Source organism: Stegostoma tigrinum, chromosome 3, assembly GCF_030684315.1.
Source record: "Stegostoma tigrinum isolate sSteTig4 chromosome 3, sSteTig4.hap1, whole genome shotgun sequence".
Taxonomy (NCBI): domain Eukaryota; kingdom Metazoa; phylum Chordata; class Chondrichthyes; order Orectolobiformes; family Stegostomatidae; genus Stegostoma; species Stegostoma tigrinum.
This window is the reverse complement of record NC_081356.1, coordinates 70532275-70551032: the sequence shown is the minus strand read 5'-3', so window position 1 is coordinate 70551032 and position 18758 is coordinate 70532275. Positions and strand designations below refer to the sequence as shown.

Genomic DNA, 18758 nt, shown 5'->3' with positions numbered 1-18758 from the left:
GACTTGGATGAGGAAGTGGAAGGTCGGTTAGTAAGTTTGTCGATGACACGAAGGTTGGTGGAGTTGTGGACAGCGTGAAGAGCTGTTGCAGGTTACAACGGGACATTAATAGGATGCAGAGTTGGGCAAAAAAGTGGAAGATGGAATTCAATCTGGAGAAGTGTGAATTGATTCATCTAGGAAGGTCAAATTTGAATGCAGAATAACAGGGTTAATGGCAGGATTCTTGGCAGTGTGGAAGAACAGAGGGATCTTGGGGTCCACGTCCGTAAATCCCTCAAAGTATGCTACCCAAGTTGATAAGGTTGTTAAGAAGGCGTATGGAGTGTTGTCTTTCATTGACAGGGGGATTGAGTTTAAGAGCCACAAGGTTATGCTGCATCTGTATAAAACTCTCGTAGACCACACTTGGAATATTGTGTTCATTTCTGGTCACCTCATTATCGGAAAAATGTGAAAGCTTTAGAGAGGGTGCAGCGGCGATTTACCGGGATGCTGCCTGGACTGGAGGGCAGGTCTTATGAGGAGAGATTGAGGGAGCTAAGGCTTTTTACATTGGAGCAAAGAAAGATGAGTGGTGACTTGATAGAGGTGTACAGGATGATGAGAGGCATAGATACAATGGATAGTCACAGGCTTTTTCCCAGGGCAGAAATGGCTAATATGAGGGGGCATAATTTTAAGGTGATTGGAGGAAGGTATAGGGGAGATGTCAGAAGTAGATCCTTTACACAGGTAGTGGTGGGCATGTGGATTGCACAGTTGGCAGCGGTAGTGGAGTCAGGTACTTTACAAACTTTTAAGCAACTCTTGGATAGGCACATGGAGGATGGTAAAATGTAGGATATGCAGGGTAGATTAATCTTAGTACGATAATAGGTCGGCACAACATCATGGGCCAAAGGGCCTATACTGTGCTGTACTGTTCTATGTTCTATGTTCTATCTACCTTCTCTACATGAATGTACGGAATTGCAACACAAACACAATACCAAGAAACGCATAATTTTGTGATAATTTGGTATTTTGATTTGTGAAGTGATTTGGCTATACCTACTGATGGGCATAGGCTAGGAAGTGTCACAATCTAGCAGATATGCTGTGCGTTCCTGTACGTATGTCAAAAATATAACTGTAATATCATCAGTAAATATTTGACAATTACCAGATACTATCAATGCAGTTCACCTATCAAAAAACAAAACAGTATCTCAAAGAGAATTCCATCCATGCATTCATTGATTTATTTTCCTTGTGTTGCTTTCTTTATGACATACAACTATAACCAGAAAGTAAGTCAGTGAATGATTTATATTTGAAGTGTAAATAGGCTGTTTTGACATCCATTGCCACTGTTCAAATGAGTTGCATGCCTGCCTATATATTTATGAATAACTTCAAAAGGCCACTTGCCTGTTAAACTATATGTGAATAATTTCTGCAGAATAAGATCTTTTTTGAGCTCCGTTCAATTTCCAGTGTTACCCTGTAAGATTTCTTTTTAAAAGCCCTGAATAGAGAGCGGAATAAAAAATCATTAAAATGCAGAAAAGTGTTGTTTTCAAAAAATTATTATTTTAGTACATCAATTCTAAAAGAATTCTTGAGATTATTTATTTCTCTGATCATTTATTGATTAAATTGTTTGTACAAAATTCACTTGTAAAGTAATTTGATGCTGTTATTAATTCATTTTAAGTAAATAAATCAACACTATTTAAATAGCACATAATGGGATTTTACACAATTGTGTTACTGACACATGACTAGAAGAAATTTAACCCGCAAAGCTGAGTTTTGACTACTCAGGTCCTGCTCAAGCTAGGAACTTTCCCAATCCATAAATCCTGATTTGGTAGAAAGTGCTTTGACAACGTGGAATTTCTGTTGAGGGCAAAAGGTGCAGGATGGAATTGGATCCACTGACACCAGAAGTTCAGTGTTGGGCTCCGCACAGGCAAGTTGGCTAGACTTCATCCCTGTTGTCAGGAGATTTTCAATCCTCTAGCCCTCACCCCTAGCACATCCTCGCACCCCCAACTTACTATCACATCCATGGCCCCTTTACCTGCCTTGCCATCTCATATCAACATATGCCTGGCAACTGGCCCAGCTCCTGTATACTTTTCATGCCAACTCAATTCCCCTTGTCATCTCCGTAGGAACTCGGAGTCATAATTCTAAATCAATGCCAACTCATGCCCCAACCAGCGGATGGCCCCTTAGGCTCCCTGCCAGCTAATGTCAAGGAAGCATATTGAGGCCTGGCTTGGATGGAGCAGATTGTTGGTTTAGGTTAACTGACGTCTCTGAGTGTTTATAGCAGGTTACAGCAAGTCGGTTTTTGTCAATGTCTCAGTGTTTATTTGGACAAGGTTAAGAGGTGAGAAGTGTTTAAAGCCACTCTTGCTGATATTTTAATAGTCTGTCTGATTGCCACTCTCAGACATTTGTAAGAGTAGCTGTTCAAAAGATGATTTGTAAATAAGCAAAGGGTTTACATCCTAGTCATTAGGAATGCTAATAGAATGTTATCATTCGCCATCAGGGGAATTGAATACAAAATTAGGAAGGTTATACTTCTGTGATTCAGGGCGTTAGAGGGATCACATCTGTGCCCAGTATCAGTGTTCTTACTCAAGGAAGAATGGAAGTGCATCAAAAGCAGTTCAGAGAAGGCTTCCCAATTCCACACCTGAATTGGGTGGATTGCCTTATGATGAAAAGTTGAAGATGCTAGGCATGTATATGCTGAAGTTTAGAAGAGCAAGAATTGATTTGATTGAAACGTGTAAGATCTTGAGAGGCCCTGACAGGCTGAATGTGGAAAAGATGTTTCTTCTTTTCAGGGAATCCAGAATTAAAGTTTACTGTTTAAAATAAAAATGCCTAATTAAGACAGAAATAAGGAGTTTTTTTTCTCGCAGAGGATGTTAAGTCTGAGAACTATTTTCCAGAGAAGGTAGTTCAAGCAGAGTTCTGAATCTTTTTGAGGCAGAGACCAATAGACTCTTGATAAATAAGAGGGTGAAAGATTATCAGAGGTAGGCAGAATTGTGGAATAATCAGATCAGCCATGATTTTAGTGAACGGTGGAATCAATTTGAGAGACCAAGTGACATATTTATGCTCATAATTCATATGTTTTTAAGCTCTTTCTCTGCAGCAGTTTCACTCTTGCTATTGCTATTATTATCAGTGACTTATTGGTCAGGTAGACATTGGGTGCACATTGAGTGAATGAGCATGAAAGAACAATTAGAGCCCATTGTTGACCATAACCAAGACATTGGACTTTAATGTAGACAACACAGAATCTGAAAGTAATGTATAGGGATTATGGCAAACCTTGCCCTGCACAAACCTTACACCTACCTTATGAGTGAGAGCACAGAATCAGTGATGATTCCACATATGTGGAGGCAAAGCTTCCATCTATTTCTCAAATGTTCAAGTGACCATACTGGCAGCCAAGATGAGAGATGTACAACGGAAAGTTTACATTTCCACTCTCCCTCATGGCGCATTGACCTACCAAGAGAAACTGCACAACGTCCTGTCTCCTTCAGGTTAAACACTGTCTTACAGGGAAATTTAGCAGTCTATACAAATTCTGAAACTGTAAAGCTAAGTGATGATAGGACAGTCAAAGTTTGCACCTCAGGATTGTTCCCTAACAGTTCTCTATCATGAAAGACTTCACTGCACAATACTTGGCTATCATACACTGACAGAAGCCTTAAAAATGACCTAACAATATTAGTACCCTTTCTCACTCATTGCTGCTTTGTCCTAACAGTGAGCAAGATCTGTAAAGTCTAAATACTTGAAAATGGCATCACGTGAAGATAACAAGCATGAAATAATACAGATAAGGAAACATTTATGCAGCAGCAAAGAAGTTCAATGACTGTAAAAATAACTGGATCTTCATATTCTTTGGACAAGTAAAAAGTTCCACATTGAAATGAAGTGAATGCCAGATCACACCCCTGGAAGCAGGTTTCAATTGAGTTCTGTTTGGTTTCTTACACTCAATGATGCATAACTCCATCATGGTTTCTTGGATGTCCTTCCTGATCTATGTCATGATCCCCATCATTGTCATTATTTTCAGAGATTATTCTTGATTTCCCTCATTTTTTTTCTGCAGCCAGGACATTCTCCACATTGTCAGTTCCAGTTGGAAAATGCATTACTTGATACAATGATACAGTACATAATTTCTGGGTTGTCCTGCAAGATCATGATCCAGATGATTCATTTTGAGGAGTCCAATGATCTGTTTCATTACTGTTTTGTGGGAGTATGGACAGCAACTCCATTTTGTATCTGCCTGAGCATGAAGTAAATGTTTCATCAGCTATGTTTACAGGGGGTTGCCGTTGTTTCCCGACTGCCATCATTGTACAGTCCGAAGAGCTTGGAAAGAGGCAGGAACCTCTGTGTTCCTTAGTATGTACACATCATTACAGGATAACCTCTATAGACCTACAAAATCTGGTATGTCGGCTCACTTGATAAATTCTGTACATTGGTTTTAGGGCACTCTGAGAGCAATGTTGGGGTAGTCAATAGCAGCTAGGGGAAGCCAGTGATGGTGAACAGTGCACTGCCCAAGGTTGGCTGTCCTCATCATGGGAGAAAGATATAAATCGATAGAACTTGGAACAAATAGAATTAGCGACATGTGTGGCTTTGTGAGTCAAGGATTGGGAGATGCCACACAGGGCCCCAGCAGCTCCTTGAGCTGAACCAATTACATACGAATTCAAAATAGCTTTAACCTTGACAGCTGGGAGGGGGTGATGATCAGTCAGTTTGAGCACAGATCCTGCTCCAATAAATGATTCAGATCAGCAATGATTGTCTGGGACTTTGTAGTATCCACATGTCCTGTTTTTCCGACGGCTGCAAATAATCTCAGCAACGCCAGTAGTAGCAGAGTTCTGTTCATACTCATCCATTTCCTTGTTGGGTCTTCACTGTGGCTCTACCTCTAAACGCAGCACTGGAAGTTGCCTTTCATGCTGTTTTCTGACAATATTATAATTATTCTCTGCTTCCATATTGTGTTCACCTCTGCAGCAAAGTTTCAGAAATTCCAGCAACTGCAAAACTTATCTTAGATAAGTTGTTGATAATCTGTGGGAAATGTTGGAAACAGAACAGCATTTCAGAAATGCTACTCCTGAGATCTCAATCAATATGAAGAATCACATTATTCCCCGACATTGTGTGCCATGGCTACTCAGCATGAAGGTGATGGCAAGCCTCATACAACATAGAACATAGAACATTACAGCGCAGTACAGGCCCTCCAGCCCTCAATGTTGCGCAGACCTGTGAACCCAATCTGAAACCCATCTAACCTACACTATTTCATTATCATCCATATGTTTATCCAATGACCATTTAAATGCCTTTAAACTTGGCCAGTCTACTAGTGTTGCAGGCAGGGCAATCCACGCTCTTACTACTCTCTGAGTAAAGAACCTACAGTTGACATCTGTCCCATATCGATCTCCCCTCAATTTAAAGCTAAGTCCCCTCGTGCTAGCCATCACCATCCAAGGAAAAAGGCTCTCACTGTCCACCCCATCTAATCCTCTGATCATCTTGTATGTCTCTATTAAGTCACCTCTCAACCTTCTTCTCTCTAACGAAAAAAGCCTCAAGTCCCTCAGCCTTTCCTCATAAGACCTACCCTCCATGCCGGCAAATCTCCATACCTGGTAAATCTCCTCTGTACCCTTTCCAATGCTTCCACATCCTTCCTATAGTGCAGCGACCAGAACTGGATGCAATACTTCAAGTGCAGATGCACCAGAGTTTTGTACTGCAGCAACATGGCCTCATGGCTCTGAAACGCAATCCTTCTATCAATAAAACCTAACACACCGTATGCTTTCTTAAAAACCCTGGATATCTGGATGAAGGGACTGGGGGCATTCTGGCGAAGTTTGCCGATGATACGAAGATAGGTGGACAGGCAGGTAGTACTGAGGAGGTGGGGAAGCTGCAGGAAGACTTAGACAGTTAGGAGAGTGGTCCAGGAAATGGCTGATGAAATTCAATGTGAGTAAATGTGAGGTTTTGCACTTTGGAAAAAAGAATACAGGCATGGGCTATTTTCTAAACGGTGAGAAAATTCGCAAATCAGAAGTGCAAAGGGACCTGGGAGTGTCGGTCCAGGATTCTCTAAAGGTTAACTTGCAGGTAGAGTCCGTAATTAAGAAAGCAAATGAAATGTTGTCGTTTATCTCAAGAGGGTTGGAATATAAAAGCAACAATGTGCTTCTGAGGCTTTATAAGGCTCTAGTTAGGCCCCATTTAGAATACTGTGTCCAATTTTGGGCCCCACACCTCAGGAAGGACATACTGGCCCTGGAGAGTGTCCAGCGGAGATTCACACAGATGATCCCTGGAATGGTAGGTTTAACGTATGACGAACGGCTAAGGATCCTGGGATTGTACTCATTAGAGTTTAGAAGGTTGAGGGGAGATCTAATAGAAACTTACAAGATAATATATGGTTTAGAAGGGGTGGACACTAGGATGTTGTTTCCGTTAGGCAGGGAGACTAGGACCCGTGGGCACAGCCTTAAAATTAGAGGGGGTAAATTTAAAACTGAAATGAGACCACATTTCTTCAGCCAGAGAGTGGTGGGCTTGTGGAATTCATTGCCGCAGAGTGCAGTGAAGGCCGGGACGTTGGATGCCTTCAAGGCAGAGATCGATAAATTCTTGATCTCAGAAGGAATCAAGGGCTACAGGGAGAGTGCAGGGAAGTGGTGTTGAAATGCCCTTCAGCCATGATTTAAATGGCGGAGTGGACTTGATGGGCCGAATGGCCTTACTTCCACTCCTATGTCTTATGTTCTTATGGTCTAACCCTATCAACCTGGGTGGCAACTTTCAGGGATCGATGTACATGGACACCGAGATCTCTCTGCGCATCCACACTACCAAGAATCTTACCATTAGCCCAGTACTCGGTATTCCTGTTACTCCTTCCAAAGTGAATCACCTCACGCTTTTCCGAATTAAACTCCATTTGCCACCTCTCAGCTCAGCTCTGCAGCTTATCTGTGTCCCTCTGTAACCTGCACCTTCCTTTTCCACTATCCGCAACTCCATCAACTTTAGTGTCACTCGCAAATTTACTAACCCATCCTTCTATGCCCTCATCCAGGTCATTTATAAAAAATGACAAACAACAGCGGCCCCAAAACAGATCCTTGTGGCACATCACTAGTTACCGAACTCCAGGATGAATATTTCCCATCAACCATCACCCTCTGTCTTCTTACAGTTAGCCAATTTCTGATCCAAACCACTAAATCATCCTCAATCCCACGCCTCCATATTTTCTGCAATAGCCTACCATGGGGAACCTTATCAAATGCTTTACTGAAATCCATATACACCACATCAACTGCTTTACCCTCATCCGCCTGTTTGCCCACCTTCTCAAAGAACTCAATAAGCTTTGTGAGGCATGTTGAATTTGTTGACTATCCAGAATCAAATTATTCCTTTCTAGATTATATAAATCCTATCTCTTATAATCCTCTCCAACACTTCACCCACAACTGAAGTAAGGCTCACTGGTCTATAATTACCAGGATTGTCCCTCCTCCCTTTCTTGAACAAGGGGACAACATTTGCTATCCTCCAGTCTTCTGGCACTATTCCTATAGACAATGACGACATAAAGATCAAAGCCAAAGTCTCTGCAATCTCCTCCCTAGCTTCCCAGATAATCCTAGGATAAATCCCATCTGGCCTAGGGGACTTATCTATTTTCACACTTTCCAGAATTGCTAACACCTCCTCCTTATGAACTTCAATCCCATCTTGTCTAATCGCCCTTATCTCAGTATCCACCTCGACAAAATTGTCTTTTTCATGTGTGAATACTGATGAAAAATATTCATTTAGCGTCTTTTCTATCTCTTTGGATTCCACGCACAACTTTCCACTACTGTTTGACTGGCCCTAATCTTACTCTACTCATTCTTTTGTTCTTGACATACCTATGGAAAGCTTTAGGGTTTTCCTTTTTCCTACCTGCCAAAGACTTCGCATGTCCCCTCCTGGCTCTTCTCTGCTCTCTCTTTAGGTCCTTCCTGACTAACTTGTAACTCTCAAGCTTCCTAACTGAGCCTCCACACCTCATCTTTACATAAGCCTCCTTCTTCCTCTTGACAAGAAATTCAACTTCTTTAGTAAACCACAGTTCACTCGCTTGACCACTTCCTCCCTGCCTGACAGGTACATATTTACTAAGGACACGCTATAACTGTTCCTTGAAAAAACTCCACATTTCAATTGTGTCCAGCCCTTGCAGTTTCCTTCCCCATCCTATGCATCCTAAATCTTGCCTAATCACCTCATAATTGCCTTTCGCCCAGCTATAACTCTGGTCCTGCGGTATATACCTATCCCTTTCCATCGCTAAAGTAAACGTAACTGGGTTGTGGTCACAATCACTGAAGTGCTAACCTACCTCCAATTCTAACACCTGGCCTGGTTCATTACCCAGTACCAAATCCAATGTTGCCTTGCCTCTTGTTAGCCTATCTACCTAGTGTATCATTTGGGGCGGCACGGTGGCTCAGTGGTTAGCACTGCAGCCTCACAGCGGGTTCACCCGGGTTCAATTCCGGCCTCGGATGACTGTCTGTGTGAAGTTTGCACATTCTCCCCGTGTCTGCGTGGGTTTCCTCTGGGTGCTCCGGTTTCCTCCCACAGTCCAAAGATGTGCAGGCAAGGTGGATTGGCCATGCTAAATTGCTCGTAGTGTTCAGGGGTGTGTGGGTTATAGGGGGATGGGTTTGTGTGGATGCTTCAAGGGGCGGTGTGGACTTGTTCGGCCGAAGGGCCTGTTTCCACTCTGTGGGGAATATAATCTAATCTAATCTTAAAGAATTCTAAAATATATCCAGCTTTACATTACATATTCAAGGTGCTAATGCTATAATAGCTAAGTAAAATTCTGGCAGTAACCCACCATCATAGCACCTGCTCCCTAAAAAAATCCACTTTTGAACTTCAAAGAACATGTTCTTACTCACCCACAGATCGGTGTGCTAATGTGGCAACTCTAAAGCGTTGTCTTCCAGTTCAGGTATCAAATGTAATTCAAAGCCAATAGAGTCAGGTAAGACTGTTATGTTAGTGTTTGATTAGATTTCTATACTGAAATGACAAGGAGGCAAACAGTGTTAACCATCATGATTGCTTGAGGCCATAATATTTAACATTCATTCTTGCAAAAAGAATGACCTGCACATGTATTGCAAAATGTTGAAATATGTAACTTGTGAAAATTTCCTTCCCATCCCCTCCTATGCTCCATGAGATCCCATCCTTCTATTTTTATTTGCCATCTTTCAATACAAACTTTCCAATAGCGACCCAATGCAATGAATCCCAATGCCAGAATGGAGTTTCCCACTTGTCTAGGGTATCACAAGTGACCCCTGTTAAACCACCTGATTATTAATGCCCTCCAGGACTGACAATGCCCCAAAGCCCCAGAATAGCCTGGCAGGACAGCACAATGAGAGCAGGCCCAGTCCCCCGACAGGTGGTCTGACAGCGCCCCAGATGACTTACTGTATTTCCCAGGTAATAAAATGTGAGGCTGGATGAACACAGCAGGCCCAGCAGCATCTCAGGAGCACAAAAGCTGACGCTTCGGGCCTAGACCCTTCATCAGAGAGGCGGATTGGGTGAGGGTTCTGGAATAAATAGGGAGAGAAGGGGAGGCGGACCGAAGATGGAGAGAAAAGAAGATAGATGGAGAGGAGAGTATAGGTGGGGAGGTAGGGAGGGGATAGGTCAGTCCAGGGAAGACAGACAGGTCAAGGAGGTGGGATGAGGTTAGTAGGTAGGAGATGGAGGTGCGGCTTGGGGTGGGAGGAAGGGATGGGTGAGAGGAAGAACAGGTTAGGAGGCATAGACAGGTCGGACTGGTTTTGGGATGCAGTGGGTGGAGGGGAAGAGCTGGGCTGTTTGTGTGGTGCAGTGGGGGGAGGGGACGAACTGGGCTGGTTTTGGGATGCGGTGGGGGAAGGGGAGATTTTGAAGCTGGTGAAGTCCACATTGATACCATTGGGCTGCAGGGTTCCCAAGCGGAATATGATGTGGTGGAGGAAGGGGAGATTTTGAAGCTGGTGAAGTCCACATTGATACCATTGGGCTGCAGGATTCCTAAGCAGAATATGAGTTCCAACTCATATTCCGCTTGGGAACCCTGCAGCCCAATGGTATCAATGTGGACTTCACCAGCTTCAAAATCTCCCCTTCCTCCACCGCATCCCAAAACCAGCCCAGTTCGTCCCCTCCCCCCACTGCACCACACAACCAGCCCAGCTCTTCCCCTCCATCCACTGCATCCCAAAACCAGTCCAACCCGTCTCTGCCTCCCTAACCTGTTCTTCCTCTCACCCATCCCTTACTCCCACCCCAAGACGCACCTCCATTTCCTACCTATTAGCCTCATCCCACCTCCTTGACCTGTCCGTCTTCCCAGGACTGACCTATCCCCTCCCTACCTCCCCACCTATACTCTCCTCACCACCTATCTTCTTTGCTCTCCATCTTCGGTCCGCCTCCCCCTCTCTCCCTATTTATTCCAGAACCCTCTCCCCATCCGCCTCTCTGATGAAGGGTCTAGGCCCGAAACATCAGCTTTTGTGCTCCTGAGATGCTGCTGGGCCTGCTGTTTTCATCCAGCCTCACATTTTATTATCTTGGATTCTCCAGCATCTGCAGTTCCCATTATTACTGTATTTCCCAGGCTGGTTGCACTTGATCTACAGAACTGACAATGGTTCAACTCTTTAACTCCAAAGACGCAAATCCCTGGATTCTGTGAGGATCAAGTACCTGACTGAGCGTGGTGAACCCTTGAGCTAGAATCAGATGAGCTCCTTGGCTGAGTGTGACAATACTCTGACTGGCTGTAGTTGCATCATGACCCCTTTGACTTTCAGACAAGGTCATTTACAGAAGCGTATGCAGTGTGTTTGCCTTACAAGCTGCCGGTATGTGCCAGGATATTAGTGAACCAGATGGGTTTTCCTGACAACCAACAATGGATCCACAGCCATCGTTAGACTCTTATTTGCAGATTTTCATTGAATTAAAATTCTACAGTCTGCCAAGGCGGGATTCGAACCCAGGTCCTCAGAACGACATGTGAGTCTCTAGATTTTCAGTTCTGCAATAATAGGCCATTGCCTTCCTTTATTGTGCAATTGATGTAGCACCTTGCCATACTGTAATATGTCAATCTCTTGTCTGTTCAGTGCTGCAAACCATGACAAGGTTCCTGTTTCTCTCTCTGCACTACAACGCTACACAAGATACAGTTGGCAATCTCCACGTAGTCACTAAGTGAGTGAGCACGAAAAAGTCAGCTCAGAACCATGAGGTATATATTCATAGCAGATGCATAAGATGTGTGTGTGTTCTTACATGCAAAATGATTTGGCAAAAGCACGCAATTTGTGGGTGTTCATGAGCTCCAAAGAAAAGTCTTGAAGGGCTGAAGTAGTGTATGAGTCAGTCCAAAAGCAGACATGATGATGTAGTGAGGCACATAGTTTGCTGCCCTCTTGTGTGTTGGAGGAAGTATGGCGTGGTGGCCAAGTGGAAAGTCACTGATCTCAGTCAATCAGAAATTATGGGTTTGAGCCCCTACCTTGCTTGGAGGATCATGGTCAGATTTTTGGCATGACACAGCAGCTCAGTGATTAGCACAGCTGCCTCACAGCACCAGGGACGTGGGATTGATTCCATTCTCAGAGGACTGTCTGTTTGGAGGTTACACATTCTCCCCGTATTTGTGTGGATTCCCTCCCACCGTCCAAAGATGTGCAGGCTCGGTGAAATGGCCATGCTGCATTGCCCCCAAGTGTCCAGGAATGCGCAGGCTACGTGGATTAGCCATGGGAAATGCAGGGTGGTAGATAAGTGGTGGGTCTGCGTAGAACGCTTTTGGACGGTCGCTGTGGGCTCAACGGACTGAATGGCCTGTTCTCACACTATAGGGATCCTCTGACATATTGATGAAGGTAGTGTCGATGGAGCATGTAGCAACACTATACTGAAGACGGAGTTGTCTGAAAGCCCAAAGAGGGATGCAATAATCTTCTTCCACTAGGAAACCATTTGGGCTTTCATTTTTTGACATGTCACCATCTATTTTCATAGGGTTAAAGAGGAGAATTAGAAACTGCAAAGAAAAGGCCAAAACAAGTTCACCTAATAAGAATATGCAAGTGTATAGAAAAAAAAAGTAGTTGCTACTCATTAGTGAGGTTCAGATACACTGTATAAACCCGAGGGAGTCTTTGGAAGTATTTCACCTCAACATCAAGAATCACAATTTACCATTTTCACTATATTTTTCGATCCTTCTCACCATAGCCTGCACTGCTCAAGGGGAGTGGAAAATCTATCCTAAAATACCTCTGGAGGAGTTCATGTTCAATTTGTGACATAGAGTTTTCTCCCGGGTTCCAACAAGAAACTTAACTCGAAATATATCAAACTTTGCCTGTCTGGTCTGAGTGAAATTGTGTCCAAGTTTCACACAAAAACTGCAATAAACCTAACCATAAAATTTCTTGTGAATCTGCAAAACCCACAAGTAGAATTGATTTGTGTATGGAACAAAGCCAAAGGGGCCTCAAGGTAAAGGATTGGTAATGTAAAAGATTAGAAAAAAGTTTTCCCTGTAGAATAAGACGAGAGATGACAACATTTATCTTTATGTCCTACAAATTTTTGTGAATATCCAACAAAAAGTGATAACGCTCTCAGTCCAAGTTTTGAATTAATTTGTGCAGAAGCTACTTTTACATTGCTAGAATTGAACAGTTCAATTTCCTGCACAAGAGATGCAATTTCTAACACTATGAAATTCCAGTCTTGGAACTGTTGCAAATATCCTCTTCCCAAGTTTCTCCCCAATGGCTGGAAATGCTAATTCTCAATTAGCCAAATAAACTCACCAATTTATTCAATGATTAAACGAAGACTGATTCATAGCAAGAGCAGTCCAGATTGTTTATCACAATTAATTCCCCTGAAATGAACACATGGAATTTAGGTTGTTGAACAGGCTTTCAAGTCACCTCTAATATAATGGAAGAGAAAAAACATTTCCAGTGCAAAATAGCACATGATATTCATCATATAACTCATCAGTTATTTTTTAATGTCAAGCACTTGAAACATACACCGATACAGCTTCATAGGTGTCTCTTTACTAACTCACCCAGGCATCCACTCTTCACATGTAAACATTAATATCTACCATGAGGGCATCTCAGCCAATCTGATTTTGACCCCTGGGATCTGCACAAATATAATGCAACAGTAACTATGGGATAATTATCAGGAGCTGAGTCATATTCCCCTTCTGAAATGAAAAAATACAGCATCAAAAGTTACAAAATAGCAGAAGTTAGTCCCTTAATTTAAACCTGACTTGATTTATCAAACAATCGCTCTGATTAGCTAAAGAAGAGGAATTGAGTCTGGGGCCTACCTGATCTCAGTAGCATATCTACTCATTAGAAAAGCACTTTGAGCATTTCAGAAGTTCATGGTGCTATTGTCATATCAATAAATTATATGGAGAGGCCAGCCTTGGAAAAGGTAGTTGAAAAATTTATGATTATTACAGAAAACGTATGTGTATTTATGGAACAGTACAAAGTACGTGGGCCACATGGGGACAAAGATTGAAAAAGCTGTTCCGTAACCATGAATCATTATATAACACCTGGAGTTTACAATTCTTATAATTCTTATAATCAACTGAGTTTTTTTTATTATTGGTGTCTACTGAAGTTACTGTTTACACATTTTCATAAGTTTGATGTCTTGGGTGAGCTGATCATGTTTTGTCAGTCTGTAAAGTATAGACACTGTTATTTCAGCTGTATACAAATGATTTACCACGACTGAATGTATGACCCATGTAACACACCGTGCTCACGTCTATTTATGTAATCTTAAGGCTTGGAGAAAGTAGAAGCAGATTTAAATGTTTCAGAGTTAACTAGGCCATAGTATTCAATCTGTCTTACTCATGTAGCTGCTGCACCCTCTTAAAAACATTATAAGCAGCTAATCATCATAATGCCTTCTACTCAGGTCTTCAGGATGTATTCTTTTTGAACACTAAAACCTCATAAAGCACGAACAATGCCATAATGCACCAACCCTATTTGAACGATTTCATTTATCACTAATAGCTTCTTTTCAAATTGTGTTTGCATGTTACTACAGTAATCTATTTACTGTAATCTTGAATACAAATCAGGTTGAAGCAGTGGTCGGTCATTCTTTAGTTAAGAATCTTCTAGCTATTAAATTGACCTGAGGTTGGCACGTGCTTTCTGGGAAAGGATCGACAGGCATCTAAGCATCTCGCTTCATCTATTTTTATTTTTAATGAAAGCATTCTAAAGTTAATTTAATCCTCTAAAAGTATTGCTGCTGCACTGAGATTTAATGAAGGCTTAATCAACATCAGCTTTGAGAGTCCTTTATGTGCAATCCACTGTTAGATAAATTACTTAACACAGGGAAATTGAACACTAATGTATTATGCAACAGATTAGTTTTTTCTTATATTTGCATAATGTGCTACAAATGACCTACAGTTGCAAGCAACAGAAACTCAATAAAAAAATGAAATTTGAAAGAATGAGTGATGTCAACATTCTAATTATTTCATGTTTGCCTGTGGATCAAATGTGGCTTATTATTGCTACTAAATATCCAACTGGACTTGCGCTGACAGATCACTGTTGCCACATAGCTATCCATCCTGTGGAGATGTATATTGTGGATTATGCTTGTTTGTAATCTGCAATTTTATCTGCTGCAGAATCTGAACACAGACAACTGAGTGTCTTTGAATCACAGGGTCAAGGACAAAGACCCATCTGCTGTCAACATCAAGCTTGACAACTGCTGTCCTCGATTTATTTAATAATCTGCTTCTCTTCTAACAGCCCAGACTCTTAAATACCTGTATGGGCACTGTCAATAGTGTTTAGCTGAAGTGTAATATTCCATGAATCACAGGCCCTTTAGGCTGTATAATGGACTGGTAATTTATTACTGAAGGACAGGGCTGTTCTGAAACTTCTGCGAGCACATGTGGCACGGTATGAATTATCTAGGCACAAGGGCAGCAGATGCTCTCATTAAATTTACAGTCATTGCCAGTGGAGAGTGAAGTGTTCTTTTAAAAAAACCTATATGCGCAGCTGTGGCCCGATGATGATATATTTGCCTGTAACACTAGACTATGTACTAAATACAATGGACAGATTGAACACTCTGCTGAAACACCCTGCTTAAATAGAAGTAAACACTTCCATTTGATCAAAGAAATGAGGCTTTCATCATTCAAAACCTTTTACTTTAATTAGACTTTAGAATTTTAAGTACACACCCTTTTCCAGTACAAATGTGGGCGTAAGATTTCAACTTAATCATGTCTTTCATACTCTATGTATGAAGAAGATTTTTGTATATTGTTTTGAGGGAAGTTATGTATTGCTTAAGAGACATACCATAATCAGGAACAAATTCCTGACCCAAACAATGCATTTCAGGAAAGCAGTAAAAATCTTAATGAAAGGGTATAATCTTTCAACATTCTGTTTTTCCTGAAAGTCAGATTCAGCAACGGCCATTTCCATGTCAGTACATTATGCAAACACTTTCTAAAGCTCCTAGCAACTGAGTTTATTAATGTTTAACTTCATTGAGAACTGAATTTCTCTGACATTTTACAAGACACACACCATATTTCATCACAAAACATGCCCTGGAATTGCATTCAGTAGTTGTGATACTGAATAAGAAAGTGGGTGGATGAGAAGATCAAACTATAATTATATGCTATGTAACCTTTTTTATTGCAACATACACTAAAAGGCCTTTATTGATCTGCTGAAATATGATTCCTGATAGAATTTTAGTTTAATTATTACAATTGCAGGAGGCTGAACTTTAGAAGTGCAACAAAATGTTTTTTTAAAGGGCACTAAAGATCTAATTTTTAAATAATGGGGAAATTTTACATTTGAAAGGGCCTGGGTGTAGAAGACCAACAGGAACAGATTTGTCACTCATAGATTTTATGTGAATTTTCTTTTAAATAGCAGTAAAATGGTACTGGCATCATAGAGAATAGTCAGTATTACTTTATACTGTAGGGTGTGCCTTATAACCAGACTGAGGTTCACCGAGGCCCAACTGGACTAGTATAGGACACCAAGAATAGGATACCACCACTAGAAATAGTTCACTTGGATTTTCAAAAGACAGAGAAAGTTCCTTTTATGAGACCAATAAGGAAGTTTAAAGCTCATGAAAAAGACCTGTAGACTGCTTTGAGAATTGCCCTGGCAGTGTAAGGCAGAAAGTGATAATAAACAGAACATGCTCTAACTGGGTAAAAACCAATCAGTGAAATTCTACAAGGATTTGTTCTGGAACCCCTACAATCTACAAAATTAATGACTAAGATTGAACAAGATTCCTGTTGGCACGTTGCTAAAATTGTTCTTGAAGTGAGCAAATTGGTGCATAATGACAGTTTGGATAGGGTGGGCATGTTTCCATTGGGTTTTCGAAGACAGTGGTGAAGTGTTTGAAGTGTATAACATCCTGGATGGTCTTGACAGTGGGGGTCAAGGAAAGGATGTTTCTTCCTGTGTGAATCCAGAACCAGGGGGCATTGTTTTAAAATTAAGGGATACTCTTTCAGGACAGATATAAGGTGAACTTTTCCTCTCAGAGGGTAATACAACTTTGGAAATCTCTGTCAGAAGGCGCTGAGGGAAGGATCATTAAATATTTTTAATAGATGGGTGGATAGATTTTTGTTAGGCAGAAGATTTGCCTGTTAGCTTGGGCAGATGGGAATGTGAAATTGAATGGCAGAGCAAGTTTAAAGGATCATTTGATTTACTTTTGCACCAATTTCATATGTTTGTACGAGCCCTGTGAACAATAGTGAGTAGCAAGAAGTCTGACTATTTTTGGGAAGATATGAATCAATATTGTAAAATGACAGAGATGGATATGATAGGAAACAAAGATGGGAATTAAGTTCATAAATGCTCCCTTCATATGATCAGGATTTGCTAAAATGTGTATTTGCAATGAAGTACCTTTTGAACTATTCTGATGACTTGTAGGAAACAAATGCAGCAGCCACAAGCAATAAATAATTAATAAATGATCAGGAAATCTGTTTGGATAGTGTTAGTTCAAAACTATTTGAGAAGAGAACCCTAGTTTGTAAAAACAAAACACAATTGATCTTGTTGACATTTTCAACAGTTTGCTTGACATGTCTTAACAAGGCGAATAGTTCCAAAGGGTTTAGGCACCATTTAAACGCAACCTTTGCCAAAGATAATAGTCCCAAAGGTTACCTGGCTCTTCATTCCCGAAATACCCTTGATGTTCACCGCTAACGACACTTGAAGCACAGCTCTATCCCACACTTTACAACTTCCTTTTTCCTGGAATCCATACAGTGCGGAAGCAGGCCACTCGACTTATCAAGTTCGCATTGACTGTCCAAAGAGCATCCCACCAAGACCCACCCTATCCCTGTTACCCTGCATTTACCACAGCCAACCCACCGAACTTGCATATCTTCGGACTGTGGGAGGAAACCAGAGAACCCAAAGGAAACCCACACAGGCAGAAGGAGAATGTGCAAACTCCACACAGACAATTGTCCAAGGCTGGGATCAAATCCAGGTCCCTGGTGCTGTGAGGCAGCAATGCTAACTACTGAGCGGCCGTGCCACCCCATCAGAAAGACTCTTCATGGGAGCATATCCATTGGAATACCTCAGCCGTACAAAGGTGTTGACGGAAATCTAAGGAGCACCTTTCCTGCTGCCAGGGCCAAAAACTGCAAGTGTGACCCTACTCTGGTAAGCAGCAAGACCCTGGCCAGCGTTTTTTGCTGGTGTTGGGCAACTAACAGGTCAGAGCCATTGTCCAATTGAAGATGATGACAGGACCCCCAGAACTCTCGACCAAATGAGGCAGCTGACAGTTCAGTACCCTTTGCAGTACCAGTGATATCAGTGGCCAGGACTGAAGCTTCATTCAGGATCCAAGTATCTCAATGTCAAAGTTTTTTTTGAAAGGAAGCCAAGGTCAGGTGGCCATACTTGACCATTATGAAGGGTAGGAAAGGGCCATGGAATATTGTCAGACATCCGTGGGGAGGACTATTTCCATTGGAAGCCATGAAACGCTCAGCAAGGTGGGCTCCCACTTTTTGGAGCCCATCTGGAAGCTGCAAAGATTTCGCTGGTTGGCTCATCACATGGTATGTCTTTAGGCGTGTGAAGTGGCCTTTTTTGGACAATTATCTGGCTAAACTAACCACTCAGCCACTTACTGCTGGTACCTCACTATATTGAATGATCTTAGCCAATCATCTATGGACTGGAAGTCTCAACCCAAAATCTAAAAAATTGCCAAAGCCTTCTGCACTGCACCAATATATAAATCTTGAATGTCTGCTCAAATCCATGAGTAAGTGTCAAATCAATGCTAGTACCAATTGGGATTAAATATAATGCAGATATCCAACGTTAGATAATGGTAAATTTGGGTTTACTATAAAACGATCTATTTTTAACATTTAATCTTGATTCAGGAACTAGGTTGTTGCATTC

General features: G+C 41.7%; 1 long non-coding RNA gene across 1 annotated transcript; it reads right to left on the bottom strand.

Annotated features, from left to right (window-relative positions):
* Positions 1–5059: 5059 nt before the first annotated feature.
* LOC132209506 (uncharacterized) lies at positions 5060–13084 on the bottom strand. The gene is made up of 3 exons (XR_009445633.1): positions 13032–13084; positions 9081–9204; positions 5060–5145 (listed from the first exon to the last, which is right to left on the bottom strand). It is a non-coding gene; the product is annotated as an uncharacterized LOC132209506 (long non-coding RNA).
* Between the last annotated feature and the right edge of the window lie 5674 nt (positions 13085–18758).